Source organism: Sceloporus undulatus, chromosome 2 (genome assembly GCF_019175285.1).
Source record: "Sceloporus undulatus isolate JIND9_A2432 ecotype Alabama chromosome 2, SceUnd_v1.1, whole genome shotgun sequence".
NCBI classification, from domain to species: Eukaryota; Metazoa; Chordata; class Lepidosauria; order Squamata; family Phrynosomatidae; genus Sceloporus; species Sceloporus undulatus.
The window spans coordinates 278,788,484-278,797,241 of NC_056523.1; the positions used below are offsets into that span (position 1 = coordinate 278,788,484).

Consider the following 8,758-nt stretch of genomic DNA (forward strand, 5'->3'; position numbering starts at 1 on the left):
TTGCAGAGTTAACTCTGCCCAGTGATTCCAGTAGGTTCCGAGCAGCACTGCGCAGGCGCAGTAAAACCCATTTGTATGTATTCGCAGATGACCACTTGAAGAAATACTGTTACAGGTAAGCAACCTGTCCTTCACAGCTAATGCCTTCTCAGATTCTGAGAATTCTCAGATACTGTTTTTGCCTTCCTCATGTTCTTTACTGAGCTGAACTGAATGACCTGCTCTTACTGACTCCAGACATTGTTAGGACTGTACTTTTTTGAAATCTTGCCAGATTCCTTTGACCAACAAATATGGTAGTGATCCACACATTTTAGAACTCTTGACCAAATCTGGTATTATATAAAGGAAAAGGAATATGAACATGGTAATATAGGAAACCTGTTGATAGCCAAATTATGAATTTAATAGAATTTAGAACATACTTGGAATTAATCATAACAAATTTAGATCCTGTACCAAAATATATCAAGGCAGAATCAGTGACTCTAAGTACTGGGGAAGATAGATATTCTGATGACAACAGCCTCATCATTTTAGGTATTTACTTACTACAATCACTGTATCACTGTAAAATATTATCAAGCTGAATTTTAAACTGTTATATCAACAAATGCAAACAGAAATAAGGGAATGGTCAGAATTGCAGATAGCTTGGCTAGGAGGAATAGTGAAAACACTCTTTAAAAAGAAAAAAATTGCATGGATATTATACATACACTCTCACAGACACAATAGTTCAGGCTTATCTTGTTTATCTCCTTGTATAAGCCACCTATTATTCATTAAGTCTGGGAAAAGAACACAACTCAATACATGGGAATCTACGGGTATATGAAGTGAAAGGATCTGAGGAAGAAGGTGAAAGTCTTCTCTACACATATTGTGTCTGTGAATTCACGTCCAGCCCAAATATTCAGGGTGGTGAGAGGTTTAACTCAGGCAGCCTTCCCCCGTTGAATCCAATCCTAGAACCCTCCGCAGTTTGCTATGATACTTTTATCCATTACTTCAGAGATAAAATCTCTTGGTTTTGTGTCTTAAAATTTTGGCTACATTGGGCAGGACTAATGGCACGGTATACATTCCTTTGTGGATATCTATGGAAAGCAAAGCAAAGGCATCAAGAATTAACAAAATATTTTGTCCTGTATGTAAATTAAATGTTGACTTAACAGAGAGGGAGAATTAGACCCTAGAATGGGTATGTGAATGCATCCTTAACATCTTCTCACATGCCCCTCAATTATATAAGCCATAGTTTTTTTTCCTTTTTAATGCCATTAAAAGCACTGTTCCCTCAGTACCCCTGCAGCATTGTTATTTTGAAGGAAAATTCAAATACTGGCATGGAAAGAAAGAGAGGGATTTATTTTCAAATGTGTGTGTTTTTATTGTTTTGTTCGTTTGTCCTTGATCTGCCAATTACTTATGACCTTAGTGTTTGCCATTGCATTTATCTTTAAAATGAATTCCCCTTTGACACAGCAATGAATGATTTCAAAACATCATCTTTCCTAATGTCCCTTTTATATAGCAGTTCCCATTCCCATGTTGTTGTCTTTGATGCTAAGAGGGATTTCTTCCATATGTCTCAAGGAATTATTGGATAATGCTCAGGTGGCTGCTTTAGTTATTTTTCTGACACTTTGCATAATTTCATTTGATTTGTGGACTTTGCAAATAAGATATTATCTTGTCTATCTATACCTAACATGGACTTAGGACACCAGTGGTAATTTAATTCAATTCGAAAAATAAATGATCCATGTGGATTTATTAAAATACAAAACTCTTATAAAAATAACTGTATTGTTTAAAGACAGAACAGCTTTAAAACCAGCTGCTGTAGCCAGGGTTGTCAGGTACAGACTTAGAACTTCTGTGCTTTTCACATTTTTATAGATGGGAAAATGTGTTGTGTGACAGTTCTCCCATTTGAAGGCTGCAGTGAGATAAGAGAGCACATCCTGACCCCCTCCCCCCACACACACTTTACAATGAACAGAGCAATCCTGTGCACATCTAGTTGGATGCAATTCCCACTCAAGTAAGTGTATATAAGACTGCCCTGTAACCATGTAGAATTCACAAACTGGCAGTCCTAACTACAATGCTTAACCTCATAATTATAGAAAGTTCTGATACATAAGTCTTCAATGGAAGAAGTTATACCTATCCTAAGAATATTGATTATAGATATTTTAAGAGTCCAGATCTGGAAAATCTTAATAATATCCAGAATAAGAATCAGATCTTTCTATGGTCCATTACATAATGGATGGTCCATTATATCAGAAACAAATAATAAATAAGAGTAGCATCCTTTAAAGTGTAAAAGATCTTAAAGTATATACCAAGAGAATTGTGACTAACAAGTCCCATTAATCTCACTGTGTCTACTATAAGTATGACTAACATTACATTTTGCCCATAAAAATGTTTTCATTTACAGCAGGGGTGGAAATAATACAGCCCATGGAATGCATACTGTCCCCAGGGGCATTTTTGGCTGCCCTGTAAGGTTTGCCAGATAGCGCCCCCCCCCCCCCCCCATTTTTATTTTATTTTTCAAACAAAAAAAAATGCCCCAGAGAATGCATCATACAATACAGTACCTTCTAAAAGCAAAATAAATGGGGATCCTGAAAATACTGGAACTGACTTCTGTTTTCATTTTCAGTTAAAATCAGGTGAAAATGGCAACATACAGGCTACCATGGGAGCATAGCTATGACCATTGGTTTCTTTATGCACTGCAGCTGTCCATCCCTGACTTGTAGCATGTAACATTGGCCTATATTTGAAACTGTAGTTTTGTCATATATCATTCTTTTATTAAGGCTTACATTATTTCCCATGGGCTTTACACTTCACCAAATGCATCTTAGGAAGTAGGTTCAAGTCTACGAAAACTTATGCTACCAACTTCTATCCTTCATTTAGTCTCAAAGGTGCTGCAGTATCCCTTTGTGTACTGACTATTTCCTTGGTTAAAGAACAGGCTAATCTACAAATAAGCCAGAATATACTTCATCATTCAGTGGTATTTATTCACAGCTGCTGTATCTCTAAAAAAAATCAAGTGAAAATGTTCAAACATTGCTTGTTGCTTTTGTTGTTATTGCTTTGCATTGAAGAATGATACATGAGTTAGCTGCAGTTGTTGGAGTCTAGAGGGTAAAGGAGAGAAAATAATTGCACAGTTTGCAAGAAATTTAGAAATGAGTGTGGCTAGTGGCTTGTCTCTGAAATTGTCCCCAATATTTCATGCTATTTTACTATAACTAGAATACAGTAGGCCTTTGGTTTCCACTGAGGTTTGGTTCCAGGACCTTCCTCCAGATACCAAAATCCATGGATCCTCAAGTCCCATTATATGCAATGGCATAGTGAAATGGTGTCCCATACATAGGGTTGCCATAACCCTCCTGCCGGCGGGACATTCCCAGTTTTTCACCACTAGGGAGCATCACTGCATGGTTTCCTCCTTGACTCCCAGTTGCCAGACTCAGGAAGAGGAGCTCCTCCGTTTGGTCCCCACCTGGACTGGTCCCAGCAAGGCAGCAGGGGGAAGAGGCCCATTTCCTTTGGCACCGAGGTGAGGAGGAGGAGGAGGAGGTGGTGTGTGGCCATTTTCATTTTGCCCCTGTGTATTTTTTCTAACTTTGACTGCCAGGGTTCAATGCTCTGGAATTCTGGTCTCTGTGAGGCATTTGGCCTTCTCTGTCAGAGAGCTCTGGTGCCACAATAAAATACAATTCCCAGGATTCCATAGCACTGAGCCCTGGCAGTCAAAGCAGTATGTTTTGGACACAGATATGCTCCTTTTGTGAGTTAATGAATGAATCCAGTCCCTAGCCTTTATATCTCTCTCACACACTGCAGGAGTAATAACCCACTTTGAGACTGCTTTAACTCAATGGTAGGGAATCCTGGGAATGCTAGTATTTGGGAGACATTGAGACTTCTCTGTCAGAGGCACTGAGGCCACAATAGACTACAATTCCCAGGATTCCCCAGCACTGAGCAGTCTCAAACTGGACCATTTCCTCACTGTGGATGCACCTGGTGAGGCATTCTGGGCACTGCAGTTCTTGTAGATAAACATACTGTATCTGTGAGCTGTTGATTGGTTGTTTTAAAACAATACTTCTTAAGCTATCTAAGGGGAGGGGGTGTCACAAACCTTTTTTTCAACCGTATTTGCTATTTCCTGTTGGCTACATTGCTTCTTTCTTTCCTGCGAGCTCTCCAGGGACTGGGAGCAGATGACTCAAGGACCTGCACCAGTCCTCAACCCATTACTTTGAGTAGCTCTGGCATATTTATACCATGCATTTTAGCAGTGGGTTTACACTTCAGCAAACCTCACACAGAAGCACCAGTCAAGGGAGTGTTCCTTTCACAGAGGGGCTGCCTATATTCCTCCATAATTTGCATGAGGCACCATAGTCACATATCAGCTGTATGAAAAGTCCCCATATGAGGTACTCTGGGTCACACAACGGTGCATCTGCTGAAGTGGTGCAACACATCAGTCTGACAGCAGGCACATCGGCTGCTGAAGTTTTCATATGTGCGTTGCCTGTAAGAACACACTAGGCATATGCTACATATTTGTGGTCGTGCAGTGAATAGACCCAGCTACCCACTGTATCTTTGTACATTTGTATTCAGTAGTCTGTGCAGTCTACATTTTACATTTACATTTTACACTCCACCGTTCTAAGTTCTGTTTTACACAAATGATTTCATTGAGTATGGGCTGTACTTGAACTGCACTCTGCTGCAGTGGTATTTTATATTTCTCTTACTATCTGATACAGTGGCACCACAAAAACCGATTTCAGATCCCTGTCATGTGTGTGTTGATTATTGTGCATATACATGTTAAAATTGTTCCTTATAATAGAAACAGATACCTGCAAACCGCATGGTAAAATTCAGAGGTTCCCTTTGTGTTTTTGTATTCATCTTTATTTTATTTTTCAGCCTTATCATAAGAACATTATTGGGCTTACTCAGTTTCCAAGCAATTGCTAAGGTGTGGTGGCATAGGTTTATTGTTATGGCTGTAGACTACAGCCAGCTTGTTACGTGATTAGAAGCAACACATAATAGATTATAAATAATTAAACCTTGTAGGCCTATAGTGTTTCCCAGAACATGTGATACATGAATTCCCCTCCCATGTTCTGGGATATGCAAGAACATCGAACATGTAATTCCTATGAGATAATATATGAAATGCCCCAAGATTCTGGTGAAAAGAGAAAATTGCAAAGGGGTTTACTAAAAACAGTAAAAATTTCTAGCTGGAGAGAAGTAATTGGTTCATTGATAATTCTTTGGGCCAGTTTGTTCAGTATTTTTATTAGTGATGGAGAGTAGCAGAGGTGTTTTGATTAAATTTGCAGCTGATATTGAACTACGAGGCATTGTCAATGCAGAGAAGGATCAGGAAATTATGCAGAATGAAATAGATGATCTTATGAACTTGTGTAATAGAAATAAAGGAGAATTCAATATGTGTAAGGTCATGCAGTTGGGACTGGGAGGGGTCATCTAACAGAAACATGTGAGGAGAAAAGCGATTTCAAGATAGTGGTTGGTCACAAGATGAATATGAACCACCAATGTGATGCAGGTTCAAAGAGAGAAAAGTCAGTTCTACATATCTGAAGGCATAGCTGGTTCTTGTATTTGGAGTTATTCATATCCTTGTAGAAGGCATTGTTGAAGAGACCACATCTAAAAAGATGCCTGGTGCTGGTCACCTATATTGAAAATGATTAATTCAATGTAGAACAGATAGCAAAACAATCATAACAGTTAAAGAAATGTAAATTTTATTCTATGAATAGATATTGTAAAAGCTTTCCCCATTTGTCTTAGAAACGAGACTGAGAGGCAATATGAGAGCTCTACATTTATTAGAGGAAGTAATCTTTTTATTTGTACAATACTTTTTCACAGAATTGTATCCAAAGAGGTTCACAATGGAACAAATAAACATATGAAACAAGCAAAGTACAAGCTTCCAATTAAATGTATTTTCGACAATCTGCTTTGTCATAGTTAAGTCTTCCATAGGAATCAACTGGCAAATCCGCTTAAAAACGCCTTTTACAAGAGTTTGTTATGCCGAGCCAGCAAGCCCTTTGCTGCCATTTGGAGCACTGGGGGGGGGTGTCGATGGGTTAAGGTGGTTAAAAAAGCTGGAAGCAACAAAGGACTGTTTGGTGGTGCATTGTATCCAGGTTTTGAAGGAAGGAAATGCATAAAAGTTGAACTGGGTAAGAGTAGAATTCTGCTCTAGCTGATCTATAATCAGTGTGCCTGTTCACAACAGACAAGGACACAGGCAGCTGCGGCCAGAATCCCTTACTGAGGATGTTAATGGCAAAGTAAGAAAAAGGGAAACCAGGATCCGGCCCTTACCATCTTCTTTCAACAAAAGAGCATAGATCTCGACGTTGGACAACAAGCAAAATGATTGAAAAGGTGGAGCTATTGAAAGAAAGAAAGAAAGAAGAAAGAAAAAGAAGAAGTCGCTGATCAGTTTGGAAAGAAACTTTAAAGCAGTCTCTACAGGGTTCAACTATTTTTGTTTTCTTATGCCGGCATACCGGACTAAGCTACTGCTACATTGCAATTAATGCATTTTGAGACCCCTTTAACTGCTAATGGCTCCATCCTAAAGAATCCGAGGAATTGCAGTTTGTTATGGATGCACCCAGAGCCTATCTTGAAAGTGAAGGCAAAATATCTCACAAAACTAAAGTTCTACAGTTAGAATGCAACCTTGATTATTTCATTATCATATACATGCGTATAGTAACGCTTTTGACGAACCAAAAGAAATAAATTGGAATCATGAACTTCGTAGACTTTGAGGCCGCAATATATGTACTGGCCTGAAAGGCCAGCCTGGGGCTGGAGTTGGGGCAATCATGGTCATGATGACGCATGACCCGATTCCACCCCAGGGTGTCTGATCTCCTCTGATGCTGGCGTCCAGAGGCTGCGGTGTCGTTATGGCACGGCTCTACCAGAATCGGAGCCAATCAACTCATTCTGCAGTCAACCTCAGCGTCAGCCCTTATTCAGCCGTTTCTAGAAGCACCATAGGCTTGGCAGCGTAGCTCTATGGCTCAGATAGAGCCGTCGCACCACAGCTATGTTGCCCTTTTGAGGTGCAAAAAAGCCACTTTCTGTGGGCTTCCCATGTTGCGCCCTCAAAAGGCCAGAACCTGGGCACCGCCCGTGAGGTGGCCGCGGGCCGCAAATCCTGGCCGTAGGAAAAGGGGCGGCCCTGTCTACCCTTAATCTACTTCCTCAGATGCATGTCAAATGCATCTGAGGAAGCAGACTGAAGGTCTACAAAATCTCATGCTGCATTTCTTTCATTTAGTCTCGAAGGTGGTTCCAAATCTATGTACGGGGATTCTAAACAAGACTAACATGGCTATGTCTTTGACAACAACGTGCATATTGTTATTTTGAATAAAATGAGTGCTGAAACATGACTGCTCTTCCTTTTTGGGGTGGTGTTGGAACCAATTTTTACGATTACTTTCCATGGTATTGTCTGGTACCAGAGTTTTTGTTGAAAACTAATGCAAAACAAATTTACCTAATTAACTAGGTATACGGACAGCCCTTTCCTCTATGATGGAAGGGAACACTAGATCCAATCTACTGATACGCAAACCTGGCATGCTATCTGGATGTGAAAAAGGTTGACAAACATCTTAGAAAAGGCTAAGGATGCAATATTTTATAAGATTTGGATGGCTAAAAAATCTGAACATTGAAACATTAAATTGTAACAATATAAAGATACTTTTTGTTCATATTTAAGATTCCCCTCTACCTCAAATGACCCTAATGTAGCCACTTATTGGACCAACTGTATGTTGAGAAACCAACCACTAGAGTTTGTTTCTTCCAGGTTGCTCTTGGCAAACTTTAATGCAAGAATTGGCCTTAAATAACTTTCTTGTTCTTTGTGAGCATCCATGATTGATCAAAGCTTTGCCTACCTTTCCCCGTAAATCCTCCCTCGTGTTGGAAAGGATTGAAAAATTAATATAATGGTCATATCTTGATTAATCTTTGTATTAAGGTAAACCTTTTTAAATTTGAAACGGTGCTGAAACGTTCCCAAAAACTGAGTTTTAAATTTATCTCAGCCATAGGAAGAATACTATGGATTAGTGAGTAGCAGTGGTCCTGATTTGTTGAAGTTAATGGCCGATTTGAAATTTGTCCACAGACTGAAAGTGACCATTTGCCCTTTTATGGTTTCTTTTGATTTATATGAGCCCGTTTCTCCATCTTCGAGGAGTGATAAAGCCACAGATAGGAGAGATTGAAGCGTATTCATATTGGATACCAAAATGGAAGATATTGGCGGGATAGAAACCGCAGCTGGTTAGTCCGCGGGGGAGCCGGAGCATCCAAAGGGCGCGCTCCCGGTGCAGGACCGAAAAAGAAGCTCCAAATGGAGGCTTCTGTTAGGTCGCGTTTGCGACGTAGCGACGCCCGGGGCGCCTCGCTACGTCACAAAGGACGCGACTCATACGGACGCGCAGCTCTGATACGGCAAAGAATGGGAGCCGGGCCATGTAGAAGGGCCGGCGCCATCTTGTACGGACGGAGTCCGTAGTAGGCCAGGGGCGTCTAGAAAGACGCCCCTTATTTTAAAATGGGACTCCTCCGGACGCCAAATGCGTTGTAACCGGACCTTATT

The 8,758-nt window shown here is 40.2% G+C and overlaps 1 protein-coding gene across 1 annotated transcript in view; it reads left to right on the forward strand.

Annotated features, from left to right (window-relative positions):
• The window catches only part of FAM172A (family with sequence similarity 172 member A), a 333,167-nt gene that overhangs the window by 302,522 nt on the left and 21,887 nt on the right, over nucleotides 1-8,758 (forward strand). The gene's annotated exons all lie outside the window — the stretch shown is intronic.